The 25,582-nt window shown below is 40.1% G+C and overlaps 1 protein-coding gene across 4 annotated transcripts in view; it reads right to left on the bottom strand.

Moving 5' to 3' along the window:
* CNTNAP2 (contactin associated protein 2) overlaps positions 1 to 25,582 on the bottom strand; it is a 1,641,691-nt gene that overhangs the window by 863,301 nt on the left and 752,808 nt on the right. The window contains exon 1 of one of the 4 annotated variants that reach the window (XM_065583878.1): positions 22,422 to 22,559. The exons of the other annotated variants lie outside the window; for them this stretch is intronic. The gene's annotated coding sequence lies outside the window, so the exon portion shown is untranslated. Of the gene's footprint in view, positions 1 to 22,421; positions 22,560 to 25,582 lie in introns of those variants that run through there. 4 annotated transcript variants of the gene reach the window in all.

Here is a 25,582-nt window from a genome sequence, read left to right as displayed (position 1 = left end):
ATACAATCTGTTTCCCAAATTCGAATTATATAAATTCAGATTAATCCCGTAGTGTAGATATACCCTCTGTGTCCAGTTATGAATTCCATGAGGTTTTATTAACTCTTGTACCAATCATTATGAATTAGCTCATCCATTTGATACCAGGAACCTGCATGTGGTGAGAATCTATGTCTGGAAAGATATCACAAAGCAATCAAGCTGCCTTCATCATCAAATATCGCTCACCAGCTTGAACAATGGGAGTTCTGCCAGCAGGGCCTTTTGCTTTTGCATAGAGGGTCTCTTCTCAGAAATCTGCTTAGGGAGAAGGAGATTGGAGCATGCAAAATCCCCAGCAGAAGGACAGTGAGAAATCGATGACAGACTGCTTTTTAAAAGTGACATGCCCTCCAAGTAAAAAGAGCCAGTCCATTGCAAGAAACAGAAAATACAACTGGAAGAGGGAGAGCAGGGAGCACTTGTCTCCTCCCTCTCCCTAACCCCCTCCCCTCGACAAAAGGAAGGGGATTGTGTTCAGGTGTTCATTGTTTGGTTTAGATCTGCAACTCCCCTGTGCTTTCTGAGAGTACAGTATGCGTGTGATTAAGAAAACTCTTGTGCAAAAGCCTATGCTCCTTACCTTACCTGCCATGGTTTAACTCTTCAGGATCCCATAAACCTAAGTGTCCATGGAAATGGAACTCTGAATAAATGGCCGGGAGGATTTGGGCAATTCAGCACTGGTTTCAGGGTCTAGCGAGGCTGGATGGCAGAGTCCCACATCCCAAGGAAATTAGCCAGACAGTGTGTCTTTACCTCACAATGTGTCTGACTGGACTCTACTAGGCTCAACTCAATGAAAACACAGGGGTTCCAAAAGTTGAGTCTGATTAACCCAGTCTGATGTTCACATTTGGTGCAATTCATGTTGCTGGCTATATGATGATTATAGTTCTAACTGATCCAGGGCTCCTTTCCATGAGAATTTCCTATTGCCAAACACCTATTATTTTCATTGATCCTACAAAGATTAAATGTGCAAGTAACTACGCTCACAGAAATAGTCCCAGTGACTTCTCAATACATCTACCCCAGTGATGTATTGGCAGGACTGGGACCGATGGGAGCAGCATCAGAACCTTTAGATGCTCTTGATCACTTTGTTTGTCCTTCACTGGTTAAAATCTCCACTATGGGTGACCTGCTCTTTTCATTGGAGGGCCACTTCTCTGTTTCCCATGCCGGTCTGGAAGAGCGTGACATTGGTGAGGTTCAGAGTACAGTGTGGTGCTATCTGTTCAGTCAGGCCATTGAATATCCTTTAGATCCTTTCCATATTATATGTTTCTAAATACAAGTAAATGAAATTTTAAAAAGCCCCAACAGCAATATTTGGGTAACTTGTATGAATCCCATTTAACTTATTAAAGAAGAAATGATGGCCAAAAATGAGTTGGCTGAGGAGATGCACAAAGCAACACCTGATATATCAGTTTCTGTGTCTTTATTTTAATAATGGTGTTGCCTCCACAGTCAATTTGGTAGCACATCCCTACCAGCTGGGAAAATTTTATTGTCATTATAGAAAAATAAATGAGTTCTTAAAAACTAAAATTAAATTAAATAAAATAGGATACATTTTTAAAAAGTTGAGAAAAACAGAGGGAAAGCATAGAAATGAAAATAGCTACTGGGTTATAAAGAGTTTGTTGATCTAGATAATGACCCCAAAGAGAAAAAACAAACAAAAAACAACAACCAGGAAACAAATTCTAGACAGTTTGTGTCATGACGTTATTGTAGAATTACTTTGTTAGTGAAGTGGAAACTGCAGTTATGGGCTTTGTTAGGATTCAGTTTAGATAACCCAGGCTTATCAGCTTTATTAGTCGAAAAAATAGCAAAACAAGGAAAGGTAAAGGTTAATACATCACCAGTCTGGGCAAACAGGTTGCAGCTTCACTTCTGTTCTAACTTTCTCTCAAAGTTGAATTTTTATTCCCTAGCTTGTTGACCATATTTTACTTGATCATTTTATTTTGTGGTTGGTTACATACATGCCTAAGCACCTGCAAGTTGATTCATGTCCCTGATACATTTCCATTCTATATGCAATACAAAGCTCATCTGCTAGTAATTTTTCTTAGCATAACTGTACAAGAGTTTATGGGAGTTTGGTTCAGAATTGCTACCTGATTCAGTTCCTCCAACCATGCAGTTAAACTACCCTTTGCAGCTGCAAAAATAGGTCATGGGCCATGCCCTAGATTCATTTCCATTCCTTGTTAAAGCATGTCTTACATGAATTCAATATGCTTAAAGTCATGTACACTTTTTAGTCCCGTTTAGCGTAATTGTAAGGGAGGTTGAGAACTCGAGGCCTATATAGAAACAGTTTTATCTGGATTCACAGGATGGCAACTGATTCAATGGCTAAGCCAAAGTAGCATCCAAAGATACAGCTGGAGTTTTCTACGGAGGCAAAAAGGGGAAGACTCACTAACCACTTCGAGAAAGTTGCTTAATGTTGAAGCTGGGTGGGGGTGGTGTAGGAGTTACTTTGCAGTGTTAGGAAGCCTTCTCTGGTTCTCAATGTAGTTTGCAAAGAAAATCAGCACAGTGAAAAAAGCTGGATTTGACAAGATTTTGCCAAATACTCAAACCCTAATTATCAAGTAACCTTTGGATAATGATTTAGGGATCACTTCAAAAATGCAGTGCAGATGTCTATAATGCTTGCAGATATTACATTCATTGAAAAGTGAATGGGAATAATTTTATTCTATACTAAAAAAAAATGAATTAACAATTCCTTTTTTTTTCCTGGCCAGTTCAGTTTTTGTAATTAGGGTGCCAGTAAGTGTAAGTAGAGCAGGTCACAAACTGGTTTCTTTCCCGCCCCCAACTAAAAACTTCACTTTTCTGGCAAAAAATTAAAAACTAAAATGCTACTGCGGTGCCTCATGGAAGTTATAGTTCGGGTGCCTATTCCCCATTCACTTCTACAGGCCAAACTCCGTGGCTGGACTACATTTCCCAAGATGCAGCAAGAGCTCCTCTTGCATATCGCGGGAGTCCCTGTCCACATAGCATCCTGGGAGATGTAATTTGGCTGTGGAACCCAGCCAATAAAGGAGAACAGGGGCATAATGCATCCAAACTATAACCCTCATGAGGCACTGTGGCAGCATTTCCGAATGAAATATTTTTGGTTTTCTGGTTAAAATAAAAGATTTTTGGTTTTCCTGGGGGCAGGTATGTGTGTGATTTGTTGTTGGTTTGGGGTTTTATGGACAAAAGTTGAAATTTTGAAAAACAGTTTCAATGAAAACATTCAACTAGCTTTCCTTGTAACTGAGGGCAGATCTACACTACCAGCTACCTTGGCACTCTCCCATCAGCATAATTACTCTATCTCCGCAAGAGGCGGAAGCTATGTGTGTGGGAGAGCATCTCCTGCAGACATAGTGTGGTCTGGACACTGCTTTAAATCTATATAACTTACGTCTCTCAAGGGGGTGTCATTTTCACATCCCTGAGTGATGTAAATTACATCAACTTAAACAGTAGTGTAGACAAGCCCTAAGACGGGGCACAATCCTGGACCCTCTTAAAATCAATAGGTGTTATGTGTGCTCAGCAACTTGCAAGAGATTATCAGGAAAGAGAAAGAGAAGGATCACACAGGTGAAGTAGTACAGACAAAGGGCATGCAATATCAATAGCAATTAATTAATGCAAATAATATTGAAGGCAGACTCCAATAAAACCCTATTCAATCTGTAAAGTCACATAAGGGATGAGAGAATGGCACATTGTTTCTGCCCGGTTTGACAGGCAGAGGGAATGTTTTGGGGACAATTTCCATGGGAAAGGAAGAGCTGTTTCACGAAGATATTTACACACCTCAAAATCCTCCAGAAACCCTCTCTTAGGTTCAAGGGCGGGAAAAAATAGCAACAATAGCGAAAACTCCTGAGATACTTAGGTCTCCATAATTTTTTTTCTGCATTCTGTAAATAAAAGCTTTCATAAAAAAGGTTTATCTTTTTTAGGGTGACCAGATGAGAGATGTGAAATATCGGGACGCGGGGGGTGCCGGCAGAGCAAAAAAAAAAAAACCACTCCAAGAGCCGTGAAAGAAAGAAAAGCCGGAGCCTAGGAAAAATTGGTGGGGGCTGAGCACCCACCGGCAGCTCCACGCCCCATCCCCCCCACACCAGCTCACCTCCGCTCCGCCTCCACCTCCCCTGAGCTGGCTGCCGCATCCTGCTTCTCCTCCCTCCTCTAGCGCTTGCGCCGCCATACAACTGATTAGGGCAAGCCTGGGAGGGAGGGGGGAGGAGGAGGAATGCAGTGTGCTTGGGGAAGAGGCGGGGCCAGGGCGGGGATTTGGGGAGGAATCCAATGGGGCAGTGAGGGGGCGGAGCAAGGGCAGGAATTTGGGGAGGGATCCAATGGGGGAGGGAGGGGACGGAGTCGGGGCAGGGGCGCGCAAGCCCCCTCTGCCTGTGCGCCAGAGCGCAAAATATTGGGAACATCGGTCGGGACGCGGGACAAACAAGTAAATATCAGGACAGTCCCGATAAAATCGGGACGTCTGGTCACGCTAATCTTTTTATATTACAATGATATAGCTACAACTGTGTAAACTCATGTCCTTTTAACCATCTCTTGAAGAAAAAATATCATTATCCAGTGAAATAATGGGCCAAAATCTTCCATTGACTTTAATGCAGATCTTAATCTGTTTGTAATCAAATTCAGTAGATTTTTTTTCCTCTACTGATTTTTTTCATCAAATCATTTAATGAAATTATTTAATAGAAAAAAATAAACTTTTTCTTTACAGTTATTGAGTCACTGTTGGCCCTTCTGGCTTGTCCACTGAGTAAACTATTTGATGTCCTCAAGACTCTCTGTTCTCTTTTAGGTATTCTTGACCTTTTGGGACACTGCTGTCCAGTCAGAGGAAGAATTAAAGCCTAGAGGAGATATGAGCAGTGCATTTGTTTCACTCAGAGGCACTTGATCTGTTTCATTGGCCCTGTCTACGCTAAATAATTATTGCAAGAAAATCCTACTACTTCAGGTATAATTTTAGCTGAACCAGTATTAGTAATGATGTGAACCTTCTGGTAGATTGTTCTCGAATTCTAGCATTTTCAGGAATATGTTCATATATCCTGCATTTATATTTGTGTTGTTGTGGTATTTTTTTTTTTAATTAAGAGGATGTCACTTGCTCTCTTCAAATCCCATGGGTTTCCTAAACTCATTCATCTTGGGATTTCAAAAAAGAGTTGCATGCTTTTCCCCACCTTGTAAAATAAAATAATTGAAAATATTGATATTTAAACTGTCTTCTAGACAGAGTATTCAGCATTACCAACCCTGTGAGATGAATGGGAGTGTTCACACCTCTCTTTCAACTGTTACAGATTCTGTCTGCAGTAGAAGCAGTATTTGATTTATACCAGGTTCACGCTGAAAGGGCTAGGTAAATTACATTTAAAATTAAAGGTTAGTGTCTCCAGATTCTAATTAACCTTACAGAAGAGAGTTGAATGCTCTTTTTTCCTCTCCCATTCCCAGATATGCCACTCATCTTCAGAGCATGGTGCAAAGCCCATCTGTATGTGCTGGCTATTGCCTTGAGGATGTTTAGAAATCACATAGCTAATAGAAGGTGTGTAGTTTTTTAGTGAACATTTGTAATACTAATTTTATATTGCTTGGGGTCCTGATCCTGCAAACCAATAACTTTATTCATGTGAGTAGCCCCACTGAAGTCAATGGGTCTCCTCAGCTAAATGGATTTACTCATGTGTGCATGGGTTTGCAGGCATGACTCTAAATTAGTGAGCTTTAAACACTGAAAAAAATAAGTAAAACAAATGAAAAAGATAAATTTAACCACATCTGACCCCTACTTTGAGATAAACAGATCCTTACTGCTCTACCAAACCTAGCTCAGCTTTTCCTATGTAATGGGAAGAATCATTTTGCCTAATACATAATTACACAGTCTCACACCAATTAAGACCAGACATACACAGTATTTTGATGCTAGATAGTGGGCATTGCATTCATCTTAGCTGCTCTCATAAGAAAAAGGATGTGACCTTAGAAATAGTAAAATATAACAAAAACAGTTTGGAGGACAGTTTAAAATATTGTTGTTGTTAGAAGTTATGTATGATACGTACATTCTTATTCTCTCTCGCTCTCTCTCTCCCCTTATCCATCCCTGCGCAAGGCTTTTCTGATAGAGGACAGAGTTCACTTTCCAGGGATAGTAAAAAGATTCTCCTCCCTCTGACAAAATTTATTTCATAACCTTTTTTCCCCCTCCCTCTCTGCCCTTCTGTTACCCTCTTCCTGTTCTACCTCATCTCTAAAACTAGGTAGGATTCTCTATTTTTGTACACTTATCTACATTTTCATAATTGAGTATTTTAGAGCTAATTTCACGGAATGTGAAGGCATGAAGAGATTACTTAAATGAGGGTGAGAGAGCAGGGTGGAGATTACATGTGTGCACTCAAGATAACGGATGAAGTCGTAAGTCTTTCAAGAATTGCATGTGCCGGACAATGAAAATGTCAAACCTTCATGGAACATGTTGGCCAAGTCCAGTGTCTCTTCCACATAATTTACCATTAAAGTTGGCATCTTTCCAGTAACTAGACCCCAACCTCATTTTGTGGGCAGAAAGAATTGGGAGGTACAACGAGGGGGTAGGTAGATATAATTTAAGGACCCATTTTGTCCATCATTGCTCACAATAAATAGCACTTTACTTTTCAAGTTGTCCCATTGATTTCAGCAGTGGCAAATGAGACTACTCACAGAATGAGGTGCTAGTTAGCATGATGAAGGATGGCAGAATTTGCTTTTTTTTTCCCCCCAGTAATTTGGGAAGACCCCCATTTGTCAATACTTTCCAATAAGCCTATTCCTTCCATAATGGCCTCCTCCTTTCCTCCACTTGCCTATCATTTTTCCAATTAATAATTGATATCACTTTTATTTATACTCCAGAAAAATCACTTATTAAAATATTCATTTAAAAACTAACATATAGAATAAAATGGAGGAATCAATAAAAGTAACATCCCAGCAACTCTACAAAAGTTATTTGTACACTTTGGAATCACTCTCATGAAAGCATTTCACATGACAATGCATACTGTGCAGAACCTTAAAGAAGATTTATGGTATGTGCTATATCAGTAAATCCTGACAGATCACAAACTAAATTCTCCTACAGTGTTTTAATGATTGCCCTTTTCCTGTCCACCTGGCACTCATCTGAGGCTCATTCTTTCATTTTATCTTTATCAGACCCGATTTAATGCTTGAGGCAGATTTTATCTTTGCAGTGTCATCTTGGATTATTAAATCCATAGGATTAGTCAAAGATCTAAGAACATGTCCCAGAATGTGACTTGGTGGTTGTGATGAATCTAGATTAGCAGTTCTTTGGAAGATACAACACCTTGTCAAGGGTGATTATACATTATTTAAATAATTACATGGATTCTACTCAAGATTTGTGTTTTGTTAAATATCTAATACCTTGGCAGACAAAGTAAGACAGCCACTCATTAGCACCACAGTTGTGTCAGATTTTGATTTCATTTACACTGACTTGAACAGTCTACAAAAAACAAAGAGAAAAGAGTAACAGAAATGTTTCAGTTTAATCAAATCTCAAAGTATACAATAATTCTTTTAAAAATCTAGGTCTTCGGGTGTGCCAATATTTGGGATTCTCAATCAATTCTAACTCTTCTTGAACCTTGTCATTCTCATTGTAGTTGCTGAAGTGACTCTTGGAGGACAGAAAATTACGTGCTGCACTGAACTCACATTTCCTGTCTTCCTGAATGACAGCTAACCTAAAAAAAATATTTTAAAACTAGCTCCAATCGAAATAGAAGATAATAACTGTGCCTGTAGACTTGCGTTCCCTTCACAATATCTGAAGCCTGAGAATTCTGGAGCTCTGGAAGTATTTTTATTCTTGGTTATTTAATAACTGATAAACATATATGTGTCCATCCCAGACTCTGAGGGGCAAAATTTCAATGGTATTTTGGCATCTAAAAATGCAGATAGGCACCATATTGCCCAGATGCCTAACTCCCACCATGGTGCTTTTGAAAAGTCCATATAGGCACCTGCTTCTTTAGGTACCTAAATACCTTTGAAAATGTAGCCCTGAACTCCCTCCCAAAGTAAAAACTCAAGTGCAATGGGCAGCTCCTCTCAGCATAAAATAAATAAATCCTAGCAAACAAAATGATCCCTGTACTGAAAGCAACAAAGCCTGTCCAACCCGCAAGTCAGTTCCACACCACACATTTCCTCAGGGAAAAGAGGAGCCTTGCACTCTGATCTGCAGGTCAGCTGATTCACGCTCTAGAATACATTCACAAATGGAGAATACCCTAACAGAGAATGTTCTGTATTCAGCTACTTGTCTTTTCTAGTGAGGGAGCCGAAGAGCTTTTGCTGGCAATACAGCACACAGAGAGAGGTAGAAGAAACCAGCTCCCAAAACATTTAGAGCATTATAAATTAACACTACAGCAGAAGTTTCATCCAGAAACTGATTGGCAGCCAACTCATATCATGAGGAACTGATATAGCGTAAAACTCCACCTAGTAAGTGGCTAGCCACATTTTGCACTAGCTTCAGCTTCCAAGTGGCATCAGTGTAAACAGCCCATGTAGAGTGCACTATAGTAATTCAAACCTAGACTGTCATAGCCATCCATGTGCTTTGTCAAAGTCCAGAGCAGAGAGAAAAGTTTGTGCTATTCTCACTAGAAGATGGCAAAAAAAACCAAAAAAACCCTACACTCTTCCCCCCCCCCAACCAAACCAAAAAAACCCCCAAAACCACTACTTGTGGTCACACAAACACAAACAAACCCAAACCAACAACAAAAAATGCAGTATTTGTGGTCACAAATGCCACCTGGCACCCAGTAGCATCCCAGGATGTAACAGCACATCCTCATTCAGAAATGCTGATCTAAACTCCAGCTGCTTCTCCCAACCTTCCAACACTGTCTGAGTGATCTCTGGACTGAGCCTTAGCTAGCTAACCCCTCATCCAATGTCATGTAGGCACTGGGATAGTCATTCCATTTCACCAGCTGGGATAGAACTGGTTGTATTTGTTGCAAGACACACTGATAATTATTGAGGGTCAAATCTTTCTGCCCTCCCCCCCGCCACACTCTCTTAGTAGAATAACCACCTTCTTGGTTTACAAAATTTTAGCTGCAACCAAACAAAATCCCGACCTATTTACAGGAAAAGACTCACATTTAAAGGTTTCTTACACACAACAGGCTAAGATACACAGGGTTATCACCTGCTGAGTACTCTTTTAGCGCTAATATACAAAGAAGGGAGGCCCTGAATTGATTTTTTTTAGAGCTTCCAATCTGCAATGAAAAGTGACATTTTGCTAAACAGTCATATTTAATAAATGTTTGAACTATGTATTTCTGCATTAAATTTGATCATTTCTGTTTAACAAGATATATTTTATTTAATGGAATACTTGGAGGTGGTTTCCTGGGGAATCCTGTTTGTTGGTTTATGGATTATGCTGTCATATAAATCTAGGAAGCACCATGTACTTGAGTAATGCTATGATATAAATAATATTATCAAGACTTTTTAAAAAATATGTTTTATTTTTATTTTGTTGTGTGCCCGGAGAATGGGAGATTTATACATAAATAAAAAGTGTATTATTACAAGTTATGTTGTTTAGCTAGTGAAATTAATCCCAGTTCCTGTAGCTGATATATATCACCCTCATCTCTCCCGATTAGACCACACAACTCTCATTTACATGCATGTATTGAGGACAAGATAAGGCCCCTTCATTTAATAGTTCAGGGTTAAATTTTTCAGCAGCTGTGCTCACAGCAGATCAGTCAGAAAAAAAGCCCTTTCAATCTTGAAACCGCCAGAGTAAGTTAATCAGATTTCATATTCAAGCCACAAAGGCTGAAGTAAATGCACATCCAGAGAAGGCATTTTTTCCCTCAAAAGGTGGAGGTGAGCTTTAACCATTAAGGAGGAGGATTCTTCTCTTTCTTGACCACCTTTAGGCTTACTCCATTTTATTCCAGCTAAGAAAAGATTTTCAAATTGCCTAACATTTGAAGCAGGGATGGTTGTGGAAAGTAAATAGCAGCTTTCACAAATCAAATGGTAGAAGGAATTTAGGGAGGCAGACTGAAATTACCCAAACGGAAATTAGATTTGGTCAGGACATGTACTGATGAAAACTGCACCGGAATCCCTAATAAGCACCTGTAATCAGCAACTGAGTTTTGTATCTCATCAAAAAGATAGGACCGCCTGTACAACAGAACTTTTTTTACCCAGATACAAAGGTGCCATCTTGTGAACCAACATCACCATTTCCTCAAGTATCTCATTTTCCTTTGTTGTTCTCAAGGCTAATTATTGACCAGTTGGGCCTTTCACGGGCCTGTGTGACATAACAGGATCATAGCACATGATGGCCTAGCAGCCAGTAGTAATCTGGTGTAGCTCATACCCGGTTTTTCAACCTATGACTGTTCAGCGTAACGTCAAACTGTTTTATGCTAGGACTTGAACTGTAAGAGGATGAACTGCATGGTAAATACCATAGTATAAGATTTGTGAACAGGATGACTATTATTTGTAATTTCATTTATAGAATTTTAACAATTAAATGTCATTTATTTACTTTTGAACCTAAAACAACCTTAGAAGGTGTGATAATTGTATACAGTGGTAAAACACTTGCAGCTCTTCTTACTGCACGTGGTACGGGTAGACTGTGCCTATGCTGACCCTCAAGGGGGTGAGGGAATAGGGCAAGGAGCCTTCCCCACTTGCACCGTCTTTCCCAAGTGCTGTTCTCTCCTAGCATGCTGCAGTGTGGAGCTAACCCCAAAAGAGCAGAGGTGTAGGGACGAATTGGGACCCTGCCAGGTGTATAGAAGGGAGTATACTGCATCATCTAATACTGCTCTTCAGCAACCCTGGAGCTCTGTGAGGCATTGTGCAGCTCCACACTGTACCAACAGGGGCCTTTGCCCATCAGGCACAAATGAGCCATAAATTGTAGTATTTATGTGGACAGCTTTTCATATGTGCATAAACAGCTGGAAACTATCACTGCAACCAAATGTCAAGGTTAGTATCTAAATATTTAATAAGTGTCACGTATCTCTCTGCACACTGCAAAGAAAAATAATTTACAACCCCTTTCTCACTTTCAACACCTCCCCTCTACAATTTAGGCCACATACAGACACATGTGGTTACAGACCAGAAAACCAGTAAAACTGGTTAGACAAATGGCTAGGCTGGTTAGACAACATGAATCATGTATTTTTCTTTGAATATTTCAATATTTGTGCAATGCTTATTAAGTGGATCTACAGTTTACAATTAGCCTTATTGTTAAAAATCTTATTATTTTCTCACTCTTGGGACATTTAGAGGAAACCCTGATATTTATTTAGACTACTGTAAGATACTACCTGAAGCTTCAGAATATAAATTGTCTTTATAGCTTGATGATTTACTACATGCACTACATTGTCTTGGCATGACCAGTATCTAAATTCTAGCGCTTACATTTCTTATTATAATCACTTTGGCTCTATTTTTACATATTGCACATAGAATATTCTGTCTTGCATGTCCTTTTTTCCAAACTTTTAGTGAGGAAATACCTGGCTATACTATTTACACAGGTATAAACACACCTATACCAGATTGTGATGCTTACCAAGGATACCGAGAGCTGTGAGGTACATTGCTATAACCTGCCCTTAGCGTGAGCAAGCTTCGTCTGTGCCTAATGTGGGTTCGCTTCCCAAATCCACCAGTCACGGGCAACACAAGCACTGTCTCTCAGGCCCCAATGTCTCTCTGCAGGTTAGCAAGAGGCACACAATCCATTGTTTTTATTATGCCCCTTCCTGGTTGTTTTTTCCTGTATGTTCTTTTTATTTTTGTAGATTTTGCAATCTCTTAATCAGCATCTGACAATATACAAATAGGCCAATATTGCAAGACACACAATGCAAAACAACCAGACAGTGAGAGAAGCATCTGTTACTCCTGCCTGAGAGGAAACTGTCCATATCAGGTCACCTCCTGGTTATCTGCCTTAAGAACATAATTTTCAGTATAGACACATAACTCCTTTAATATTATCCATATCTACATTTTGCAATGATTGTGATGACCAAAGGGCTTCTGGCTCTCAATAGAGCTACCCACTGGCCACCATTTAGTGAACTACTATGCATATATCTGACCCAGGGGATCCATGTGCCTCCCGCGCCCTCTGCTAGTTGATACTGAGAGTACCTGTCACACAGGTTCTCCCCCTAGGGTCCAAAAAGCAAACTGTTTCTTTAAATACACCACTTCACGGTCCTATTTCAGCAGAACATTCCAACCTATGCTTTTAAATTAATCACCATTCAGCAAAGCACTTAAGCATGCGTTTTGCTGAATAAGGACTGACTGCTGAACCCAATGATTTGTGGCATATTTTACCTGGCTTCATTTTTTCTTCTACAAGTGTAAGTCAGTTCTATTTCTTTGCAACTTATACAGTATATGTAGGCTGTTAGTTGTACAGATATTATTTCATGTCATATTTACAAATGACTGCACTGAAGTTTCATTAAGATGGGGGTGGGGGAATGATCCTACTCTCAGTTACAACTATGAAGTATTAAACCATGACACTTGAATGCTCTGTATTGAGTAACAGACTTCTGAGAAGAACTAAGCACTTGCTTAAATAGTCCTCCTCAGTTCTGATCACTTATTGCATACATTTCAAGACTAACTTGATTTTCTAACTGCAAAGATTGGTGCTGAGGTACTTATGTCACTTGAGCAACAAATACAGTGTTTTCTGGATTATAGTGTTTTTATCCTTTTTTACTGGTGGCATATAACAGATAATAATTCATTGATTCAAGATTATAATAGGTTCATTCAATTCAATTAGCAAACATTTAAGGTTACTTAACTCTGGTATAGTAATTCCTCCATATTTTTGACATATCACCCTTGGCACAACCAAAAGGCACATTTTAAACTTCCCCTTTTATTCCCTCATACTCACTGTAGCCCTGAGTTCATAGAAATATTAGAGCTGCCCAGGAAACTGAATTTTGCTTTTATGAGAAATGTCAAGATTTTGGAAAACTTTCAATCCCGAACTGGGATGAAAAACCAAAACCTCAAAAATCTTCACTGAAGTGAAATTTTGTAATATTTTGTTTCAGAAACACCAAGATGTTCCTGTGCTGGGACTGTTTTGGTGTTTCTGAAATGAAATATGTTCCCAAGGAACCTGGAAGCCCAGAAATCCTGGGAGCTTTGGCCCCATGGCAACCCCCAGGCAGACTACTGAGGACCTGGAAGCCTGCGAATTTGGATGTTTTGAGAGTCCTGGTTCCAAGGCAGCTGAAGAGCTGGTAGCCAGTAGGCCCCAGTTTTGAAGCTCCCTACTGCAACAGCACCAAGGAACCCCGGGAGGCTGGGCTGCCGGGGAGGTGGACAATTGAGCTGGCAGGAAAATAGGTAGGTGTCTGTTAGAAACTTGCCTGAATTCCACTGGAAGCTTTGTTGACATCAGCATGTTCCCACCGAATGTTGTGATTCAAGAAATCAGCATTTTTCAATGGAAAACTGTCCCATCAGAAAATTTCTGACCAGCTAAAATATATATATATGGGTCTACTTTTATTACCCTCTGAAATGAAAAAAAAAAAAACCCTTCTGTTTCATTGTCTAATACCACAAGTGGTATTGTATTTCATATAAACTTTCCATTTTATTTTGTAGTATATATAGTAACTGTACCAAACACAAATAGTTCCTGAATTCAGCTAACTAGCTGGGGGGTGGGGGTGTGTCAATGAACAGAGTAAGGGTTGATGAAGAGAACTATACATTATTTTTTTTCATAAATTACAATCTTCAGGTAGATAATGTAGAGAAATAGTGTTGATGATTCCCCTATTTTACGCCAGGATAGAGTTGGATCTAGTTCTACTGTACTTTGTAACTTGCTAAGCGGCTATACATTTATGAATAACTTTCAAAAATTCAAATATTCCGGGGCATTCTCAGAGACAGTGGTGCAAAAGCACTCCCAGAGTGTTACACTTCAAGCAACGAGATCAATCCTTACAGAATTTCTCAAGTGAATCTGGAGAATAATATAGTTTCTCTAAAAGGAATATAAAATCCCTGAAATTTTTGTGTGTCGCACAGCAAATCAGGGTGATCAAAATGCACCTGTGAATGATTCTTTGAAGACAGAGATTAATTAATTAATTAGATAATGTTTGTTCAGCACTTTGAAAATGTAATGTTTATGGGCCACATTTTTAAATTAGGCAGTGAACAATGCAGATAGGCATCAAGTGGGATTTTCAAAAGCATCTGAGCAGGTTAGGCACCAAACTACCATTCAAGTTAATGAAAGCTAGGCACGTAACAGACTTAAGGACTTTTGAAAATCCTACTTGGTGTCTATCTCCATTGTTAGGCACCTGAATGTCTTTTGAAAATCTGGCCCTATATCTTATTCTCCAATTGCATTGGTAATTGTAGTGCTGACTGTGCTAGAGAGCCAGAAGAAGTAAGTGGTTAGTGTAATAAAACCCAGAGGGCAGCTTTATCTAGATAAAATGCTCCTTTGAGAAACAGAAGTCAACCTTAAGGGTTGTTGAAGGGAGGACACTATATATAGTTAGGTAAATAGTAAATATGTATTTATCTGTATAGCCATGTCCCTGTGGCTGGATGTAAAGGGAGCACGGGACATTTGGCTTATCCAGTGCATTACTGTTTTTCTCCCAAGTACATGTCTTGTAAAACTAAGTACTTCAAGTTGGATTTTAGCTCATTTTGGGATCTATTCTCTGCTCCATACAAAGGAAGTCAATGGGAGCTTATAACATTACCTAATTAATTATTCTTGAATACAAAAGAGATGAATTTATCAAACACAAAGACTATTAAGTAAGGAAACAGATAGAAGATTGCAACTTTGTCCAGAATTTAACCTATTGTGTCAAAGAATTGCAAATAATATGAAAATCAAAAGATAACCCACTGGTCTGAGACTCCATGATGAACAGAGATATAAACTACAGTACAAAGGCACAGACAAATAAGAGCAGAACTCTTAACTAGTATCCTTTTAGGAGTTCGGGTCATGCCCTCATTGCTGTTTTAACGGAACATTATCAAGTAGTACAGGACATACATCTGATTTTCTTCACCAAATTATACATAAAGTAAAGTGAATCTTTTAGTTTCTAAGGGGTAAACTTCATCTCATATTCTGAGGGGGACATATGGGTTTCGCAGGCACAAAAACTGTACATGTGCGGATGTTAGAATTAGTCAAGAGTGTTTGAACCTATAAAGTATTGGAGCATATACTTGTGTGCAATTTTGTGCTTGCAGAAATAGACATTTGGTAGCGACACACTAAAAATTATGCTGTATTTAGAAAGAATCAGCCACACTGGAAAACAAACACCTAGTAGCCACTACTGATACATGACCATACAAATTTTCTTTTTTTTTGTTCCATTGATATAGAGGCAGGCAGCCAGTCAAACGAATTATACACCTTACTCTCAGAATTATGTGGACACCATTGCTGGCGTCATCATCAATATTTAAAATAGCAGCAAAGAATAATACTTAACAGCCATGTTGGCTCTGGTAACTTATGAACTAGGGTTGGTGAAAGTTTGCCAAGTAGAACAGGACACAATTTGTAAGCAAAGCAGATGTTACTTTTCAAGTTTCTTAAGAATTACAGAAAACATAGAACAAACAACAATCAACAGTAAAAACACTTAACTGTGTCCCTGTAATGCAGCTTTTTGTATTTCAGTATTTTTATATAGCTTATGTGCATCTGCTCTTTGAATAATCCTGATGTCTTAAAGATGTAAGAGCAGCCATATTATTCCCACTCTGAACTGTATTATTTCGGCTACACAAGGTTTTCTGCTGAAAACAATGATATAGGAATGCTACTCATTTCAGTGTGATTTTGCTATTAATAAAGAACAGTGTCTGTCAATATCCAGGGTTTTATACTGTGTTTATCACTAACTCACCTGACCACGTTAGGATTAAAGATTCCAAAAAGAACTAGTGTTTCTCTTCTTGTTCACAGTGTTGTTGTAGCCATGTTGGTCCCAGAATATTAGAGACACAAAGTGGATGAGGAAATACCTTATATTGACCAACTCCTGTTTCAAGCTTATACAGAGCTATTTGTCAGGTCTGGAAAAGGTAATCTGAATATCACAGCTAAATACAAGATGGAATAGATGGTTTAGCATAAGGAGTAAACACACGTTGAAAGAGATCATTCAAGATTAAATGGGGAGTTAACACCTCTGCAGTTGTAGGACAAAGGACGTTAGTGGGTTACAGTTTGTTATAATGAGCCATAAATCCAATGTCTGACAACGTTATGAATTTAAGCTTCCAGGCTTATCTTTCGAAGGTGTTGTGCAGGTTTCCTTTGAGGATGAGGACTGAGGGGTCAGATAGGGAGTGATTGTTTTGTGAAAATTGTATGCCTAGGGTGATATGGTGTTTTTTTTTCATTTTTCTATGTGATACATGTTAACTGCCACTTCACCTTGAATTATCTCTTACTACACGTATTTCTTTGACATGTTTTACTCTCTTCATCCCCCCTACTGACCTTCTTCCCGCTCCCCCAAGTTTTTATTGAGGAAAGGCTACACCAATGTAGCAAGCTTTGCATTTTATTCTGAAGACAATGTTTGTTCGTTCATGGTCATTCTAGTTTTTTACTGGGAAGGTTCTGAAGTTGTGGTCCAGCTACCAAGAAAACTCTATCTCACACATGCATGAATCTCAACACGTAGGATGACATCTACGTTGTTGTAGATGTGGATGTGGAGGTAGGTCATTGTTCATGGAGGGACAGGCAGTTTCTTGGGTGGCTAGGGGTACACCTGTATATGGCTTTCAAGATCTGAACTAAGATCTTGAACTTGAATCTGTATTTAATTGGGTACCAGATGCAGTTATCAGAGGACAGGCAACTGATGTAGTTTCAGTGACCTGTGTTGCTTAGTAGCGGGAAGGCTACTGCCTTCCGAACAAACTTGAGCTTTTTCAGGGTCAGCAGTTTCATTCCAAGGAACAATGATTTTGATTAATGTTGGAGGTCACAAATGTAGGTCACAGTAGTTAAGCCTGATAGAATGAGGTGACATCTTCTGGCCAGTCAGATATAGAAAAGGATATTTCTAGGAGACATACTCAATAATCCAGTGCCAGTTAGAAGTCCAGCATGATCCCATGGTTGTGATCCATCTTGACAACTGAAAGACAGATGTCCTTCCGGAATGTTCTCAAAAAGAAGACTCCATCCAAACCACAACAGAATCAGAACAATCTCACTCCCCTTACAGCCTTTTAACTTGTACAAGCAGCCTTCCACATTTTTAAGTGCCTAAATATGGATTTAGGAACCTACATTGTTGTATGAAATTTGAAAATTTTAGCTATAATATCCTTTATCATTCAGGCCTAGAACTTACAAACACTTACAAACATGATTTACTTTTATGCATCCCATAATACCATTGAAGGAGAAAGAAATGAAAGTCCCTCATCGTATGTTTACCAATGTACATCAGCAGAGAAATGGTAAATGGTCAAGAATGTTAAAACTTTTCCTTCTGCCAGGTAACAAAAACATAAATAAATAATTCATTATTATTAGTACCGTATCCAGTCTGGGACAGCAACTCTCAAAGTCCATATGTAATCTGAGATGTCCAAAATGTTCCCCTTTTCCCACATAATCAAGATTCTAATGGAAATACTGACAGGGCTGTAAAGGAAACTATAAAAAGTCAATGGGACTCACCCTTGTAAAGTTGGGCACATGGATATTTTCAGGATTGGAGTCCAAATTAGCTATAAAATACACAGGGTTGGCTCTAGGCATCAGCGTTCCAAGCATGTGCTTGGGGCGGCCCTTTTCAAGGGGGACACTCCGGCTTTTTTGTTGTTGTTGTTGCTGCTTGGGGCGGCAAAAAACCTGGAGCCGGCCCTGAAAATATAGGCTTAAATAAGCACAGTATGGGTAAGTTAATGTGACTAAGAAAACCCTATATTTTCATTTCTTAACTTGTGTGCGTTTAAATAGATAAAAATTAGTGCAATGTAAGATTATGTTATTTGATGTTTTGTTTTACTATATAAAATTCAGATAAGCTGCTCTTTTCAGAGTTCCCACCCATATAAGAAGCAGTCTCTAGGTGAAGCACAGCTTATCAACAAGCTGCTCAGAGTATAACAGTGCAAAGGCTCTGATGTGCTATTGCACAGCGGAGCCAGTGTGGTTTATATATTACACATGTAGTGCTGATTGCACATTAAAGTAATGTTTGAGTTAAGAAAATTGAGTTAAAACAGGATAAAATGATTCCAGGCTGATGGCAATGTTTACCCTGAGGCAGTCTGAAACAGCCAAGATATGAAAACTTGGATGAATAAAAATACTTCTCATGCCAAGTTTTTTAAGCTGTTGCATAATACAAGTTACAGCATTCAGATATGTAACCATGTTAGAAAATGTATGAAAAATAGCTCAGTCTCAAAGGCTAATTTTAAAATTAAATATCAGGGTGCTTTCAAAAGGTTGGGCTTTATTAAAATTCCAAAATATAGAAAGGGTGATTAGTCTTCTCGATGAACTAGAGTCCTAATCAATGGGAATTTTACCCTCAACCTGAATGGGAACATAATTGGACAGTGATTGCTATTGATTCTTAAAATGATGTGATCCACTTGAAAAAGCATCTTAGCCATTTTGATGCAATTCCAACGTTGTCAATGTATCTGGGCCATCACTGTCTTCCCATTGCAATTTCAGCAGAAAGTCAGCACTGTACAGTAAAATGACAATGATTTTGAAGTGAACACCAGTGGAGTATTAAATCTCATTTTTTCCTTTTGCTGAAATATTGGAACAAATTGATAATTGTGTTGCTAATATCATATCTTAAATCGTATATATTGTGGGAAAGAGACAGTTTTGATGAATTTCCTATTTTGAAAAAAATAAGCAAAAAACAAAGTTTTGTGGAAGCATTGTGTTTGGGGGTTTTTGAAAGGAAAACATTCAGTTTTTGCAGTCAAAATTACTTTTTGTTTAGAGAGTTATTTGTAGTTTAAAAAAAAAGATTACAAAATTTGAAACAAAACATTTAAACATTACCAAAACAAAATGTTTTGATTGACCTGATCTGACTTTTTTTTTCTTTTGGATTTTTGGTTTGTGAAAGTGTTTGAGATTTCAGTTTTTTGTTCAAATTTGGGATGCATAAAATTTTCAAAACTTCAAGTTCTCATGGATGAGGGAAAACCATTTCCCACTAACCTCTACTATCTGGACAGAGACATCCATTCTGCCCAATCCCAGTTATGATCTGAGATGGTCAAAATATGCTCCCCTTCCCCACAAAACAGGGATTCTACTGGAAATACTGAGACCCAAAACCACAACTTTCACTTCACTGATTCACTAAGATAAATAACATTACACATACATGGGGAAGATAGTTAAGAACGGTCTTCAGTAAGATAACTTGGGGGCTGTGTGTTAGCCAAGATTGATAAAGTTCCTCTATGCAGCAGGATGTGATAAAAGAACGAGTTAGGTTTATTCGCAGCCTGTATTTAATGTCTGCATTATGACAGAAGATCAATTGTTCAAATTCCCTTACTGCATCTGTGGAAAATATGGTGCTATGAAGAGATATTTCATTCCCTCTGTTTGGAATTGCCCTTAGCTATCACTGTCAAACTTAGGGTCAAAATTTAGACAGACGACTGAAAAAGTACAGGTTTGCATTAGAATTCCCATGCAACCCTCAGGGATGTGTTCAATTTGTAGCATTACCCAGCATCACTAGCAGCATTATATTTCAATTCACACATATTGAATAATCTAGCTATCTAATACAGATGTATGCTCCAGGAAAATGTAGTTTGGTCAGTATCAGAATGTCACTCACAGTGAAGAAAATACAAAGATGCCCTGCATAAAAAATGGATTGCTAAGGTATGAGACATCTAGATAACAAAAAATCTTGTCAAAGGCTATAAGTACTCCTTATTAGAAGTTTGCAAAGAAAGTAGCCTTCTTTCTTTTCATTCTATCACTAATATTAATAACACACAGTACATACTGGTTTTAAGGATTCTATTTTGCATGAATGTGTATTTTGTCCCTCATGGAGTAAAGCACATGTATAAATTTAAAAATGTGTGTAGTCCCACTGGTAGTGTTGCCACCTTTCTAAGTGCTGGTTACCGGACCCATGAGGCTCCACCCCCATTCCACCTCTTCCCCCAGGCACCTGGCAACCGTAAATGATACCCAGAAACAGAAGCCAAAAACTAGACTGTCCAGGCAAAACCAGATGGTTGGCAACCCTACCACTGGAAATACTTGTGTTTAAAGGGAAGCTTTGCTGCATTGGGGCCAGATTCTTCAGCCCCTTGCCAAATGGAGCCCTTAAATCCTGAAAGCACGCAAGAAAATTAACTGTCCATTAATCCCCACAACACTTCTGTAAGGTACAGGCATTGAAGCAAATTTGAAAAATTGCCTTCATTTTTAGGTGCCTCCATTTTTGGGTACCCACATTTTAGACACCTTTATAATGATTATCAAACACTGAGCACCTGCTGCTCCCACTGACTTCATTGGAAGTTCTGGGTCCTCAGCAGTTCTGAAAATCAGATCCAAAGTGTTTTCTAGATAATGGGCATCCAGAAGTTGAAGCTGTCAAATCAGAGGTCTAAATGAATTATCACGACTGTAGAGCAGTGGTCCCCCAAATGTGGGGGAAGGCTTAGAGGAATGTTCGGGGGGGGGGGGGGGAGGCGTGGTGTGGCAAGGCCTGGGCCAGCCCCTACAGGGGGTGGGGAGAAATTGCTACCCAGCCCCGCTCTAACTCCAGCCCCACACCCTGCTCCAGCCTCATCTCCACTCCTGTTTGTGGCCCCGACCCCCAGCTCTGGGCACCTGGCCACGGCCCTGCTCCCAGGCGCAGCCCCGCTCCTGGCCCTGGCCCCCAACCGCAGCTCCCGGGAGCGGGGGGCGCAAACAGAGTGCAGTATGAGTAAGGGTGTGTGTGACAGAAATAGATTGGGGACCAGTGCTGTTTAAGTGTTAGAGCTGGATGTAGCTCTCAGAGGTTCACGGCACCCAAAACTATTGTTAGACCATTGATATGTAGATTCTTGTTGTGTTTCACTCCACATGATATTTGTATATATATAATTAATGCTGCATTTTATTTTATACTGAATATATACATATATTCAGTATAAAATAAAATGCAGCATTAATATATAAAAATGGAGTGTTGGATTATATTCTCATACTGAGTATATACTAGTTGGATTTACTCAAGCTTTCTTCAAATTGGATCAGACTAGTCTGTAATATTTGTCACAAGGATCTACATATACACATGTTTATTATTTGTTGTTAATCTTGCAATAGTTAGACTCAAAGACTATTGAAAAAATTACAATCTGCATTTATTTTAAAATCCATTAAAAATGAGCAGTGATGCTGCAAATGAAAGATTCTAGCTGAAGCTAATGGCATTGGCACTTGTGATAGATTTGGAGCTGGAGCTGGATTCTGAGAGGAATTCCTGTGTTTGCCCCAAAAGTTACATGGCTGATGATAATCCTGTTAAGGATCTTTTTTTTTTCTTCTTTACTAAGTCACTTGCTCCTTATTAAGGCTCTGATTCAACCGAGCACTTAAACACACAAGTGGTTCCATTGAAATCAGTTCACCACTTTCAATTCTACATATTAAAGTGTTTAATTTTAAAAGTCCATTCTGATCCTTCTGAGGCTGAACAGCAACAACAAAAAAAACCTTCTGTCATGAAGAGGAACAGATCCCACAGCTTCAAAAATGACATGACTTCACTCCCTAATGGCTATTGTGGCAAATTGCCGGTACTACTATGATGGGTCTTGCGCTCTCTCTTCTTGGAGGGGGGTTCAGGATGCCATTTCTTGCCCCTGAACTGGAATATTAACTGCCCCACTAGTGTCCTAGAGGAGGGGAGTGGAGAGGGAGGGACCCGGACCCGGGCCCGGGCCCGCCCTCTACTCTGGGTCCCAGCCCAGGGGCCCTAGGGATAGTGGAAAACCACTTGAACTAGCGGTTCCTTCCCCTGGGCTACTTCCCTCTCCTGCCCTCCAGCTTGTGGGGGGGCTTCCTGCCCTCCCTCTACACAAGCCAGGTGCCCCTTTACCTAGGGTCTTGGTCTTCTTAGCCCGCTGCAGCACTTCTCCAAACTTTCCTCTGCTTCCCGCTAAACTGCTCTCTGCTCCAACACCAATCCACTCTGTTTCTACTCCTTCAAACTGTTCTCTGTTCCAACACCAATCCTCTCTGCTCCAACTCCTCCCCTATCTGATTGAAGCAGGGGGAGGTTATCAGGTGACTGACTTCAGGTGCTCTAATTGGCTTCAGGTGCTCTAATTAATCTATAGCAAAATTTCTTCCCTTTACAGCAGTGGTTCCCAAACTGGGGTTCGTGAACCCCTGGGGGTTCATGAAATGTTACAGGGGGTTCTCGGGAAAAAAATCCCTAATGGTGGACAAAGCTGTCCCTAGGGACCCCAGACAGCAGGGGGCGAGCAGCACAGAGCCCCGGACTTTCAAGAGCTAAGCAGATCAAAGCAAGCATATCTATCACACTGAGGAGATTTAAACTTCAAGACTCCTTATAAGAAATGGAAAAAGAGGTGGATATTTTTTGCTGTTTTTAAAATTAAATAGGCAGCTAGTGGTGTTTTTAAAATTATTATGAAGAACAAGTTTAAGCTTTGTTGTAACGTACATTGTTTGCCTGGACTGCTCAACACCTGAATGATTGTGTAGGAGGAACTCTTTGAATTGACTTCTTAAATACCTTCATGCTGTTTCACATCTGATACTCCTTGATGAAACATAGGAGTCTTATCTTAGAACAGGCTTATTCAAAGTGATTCAAGCTACGAAAGTGAGATCTTGGAAGAGTGTTGCTGTTTTCGTAATGTAATAAAAATACTGTCATGATCAATAATAATTAATAATAAATAGTGTGTAATAAGCATGTCATAAAAACAAATTTTATATTTCCCAGATCACTGCTTTTATATTTCATACTCAGGTAAAGGAGAAAATCCCTGGAAATATTCATTTTTAGGAGGGGGTTCGCGAGACTTGACACTTTAGTGAAAGGGGTTCACAGGTTGTTAAAGTTTGGGAACCACTGCTCTACAGGGAATAAGGCTCCCTTCTAACCCTCTCCTGCTGCCCTCTGGCCATGCTGTGTCACATTATGCATTAATTTCCCTTAAGAACAAAAGGGGATTCATGCCTGTGTTGTCACTTTAAACTGAGCTGACACCTTTGAATGTTACTTTCTCTTGATCCCTCCAGTAACTAGAAAGCTGAACAAGGAAGAAGAAATGGAATCAGGGAACTATGTACACTCACTACAAAAGGAGAGGTCATATGAGAGACTTTAATGGAAGAGAGCTCACAGCAGACAGCAGAGACAGACTAGGTCTGCAAGATAAATGTAATAATAAACTGCTAAAAGACACAAGGTTCCTATTGGTTTTTTAAATTCAGAAGTCAATAAAAGGCTAATGTTGAAGATGTTTACTTAGAAACTATTGCCTTGAATGAACAATCTCCTACAGTAAAATGTCAATAATCCAATAAACTGACTGAATTTAAATAATGTCTCACCCGTCATGTAAGCTGACCTATAAATCTCCAGTACTAGTTGCCCCATCACCTTGGTGATGTGTAACAGATTCTTCTCAAATCAGCCATCCTCCTATGCTAAAAATCAACTATAGGATTTCTGCTGCCTTAAGAAAATAAAAAAATGCCTACCTAAATGTTTGCTTCCCCCTAATATTTTGCTACCTCATCACAAAATCACCCTGGTCCTGATTTTGCCACCTTTGCTTCTGATGTATAGGGGACCAATCCAGAGCTCACTTCAATGGCTTTGTATCTGTTCCCAGTACATTACTCCACAAGTTGCCTCACTGAAATCAATCAGACATTAAGAGGTACCACTCAGTTTAAATAAAGGTGACAGAGGCCTATGTAATATGTTATGATTAAGCAAACCTGGCAGCCTGTATTTCAGAGAGGGATTACCTGGAATAGTAAATTATTCAGTCCACCATTGCTTAAATGGAGGTGGAAAAGCCTTCACAGAGTCCAGGCCATAGCCTCAGCAAGTGTAAATTAGCATAGCTTCATTGACTTCAATGGAGCTAGACCAGTTTGCAACATTTGAGTCTCTAGCCTGTTTTGTCTGCAGTCTTCCTGATCATAGCTATTACTGCCAAATTCACTGGAAAACTAAAAGATCTCCCTGCAGATTAGCTCAACCTGCTTCAGATCTATTGTCTGTGACCTCTCACAGCAATCTGGAGACCACTGCTGATAAATAGGAAACAAGGATCTTATCTAGATTCAGAAATGGTTTTTCAGAACACAGGGTATGTCTGACACTTCAAAGCAGAGCCGAGAAAAATAATTCATAGCAAATAATTTATTTGACACAAAAAGTATTGCAACTAGCTTGGGGTAATTCCATATTATATTTCATTCTGATAAAGATAAATTGATCACTGAACTAAAAACTGATGGTTGCCTAGGTGCAAGTGCTCGTGACCTAATTTCATTTGTTATGTGCAAGCAGGGCCGGCTCTAGGATTTTTGCCGCCCAAAGCTAAAAGAATTTTGCCCCCCCCTCCCCCCGTTCTTTAATTACCCCACCCCCGGCCCGCCTCAACTCCGCCCCTTCCCCAAATCCCCAGCCCTGCCTCCTCCCCCCAGGCTCTCAAGCCTAGGAGGGAGGGAGGGGGAGAAGCGGCGCCCGCGCCGCGGCCACTCGGAGTCTCCCCCTCCCTCCCAGGCTCTCAAGCCTGGGAGGGAGGGGGAGCAGCGGCACGCAAAACAGCTGTTTCGCGCGCCGCGGCCGCTCGCGATCTCCCCCTCCCTCCCAGGTTTGAGAGCCTGGGAGGGAGGGGGAGACCCCGAGCCGCCGCGGCGCGCAAAACAGCTGATTCGCGCGCCGCTGCTTCCCCTCCCTCCCCTCCCAGGCTTGAGAATCAGCTGTTTCGCGCGCCGTGGCAGCAGCAGCGGAGGTGAGCTAGGGCGGCCGGGGCACATTTTTAGGGGCGGCATTCTGGCGCCGGCCGCCCTAGCTCACCTCCGCTGCTGCTGCCACGGAGCACCAGCTTGTTTTGCTGGTGCCTAGAGCCGGCCCTGTGTGCAAGTTGGATATACCGGTAGTCCTGACCAGTAACATATACACACAGACATACACACACAGAGTGCTTTTAAAGGGCCAATGTAACTCTTAGAATTACGTTTCTGATACGAATATGCACAAAT

Source organism: Chrysemys picta, chromosome 2, assembly GCF_011386835.1.
Source record: "Chrysemys picta bellii isolate R12L10 chromosome 2, ASM1138683v2, whole genome shotgun sequence".
Lineage (NCBI taxonomy): Eukaryota > Metazoa > Chordata > Testudines > Emydidae > Chrysemys > Chrysemys picta.
This window is presented reverse-complemented; position numbering and strand designations above follow the sequence as displayed.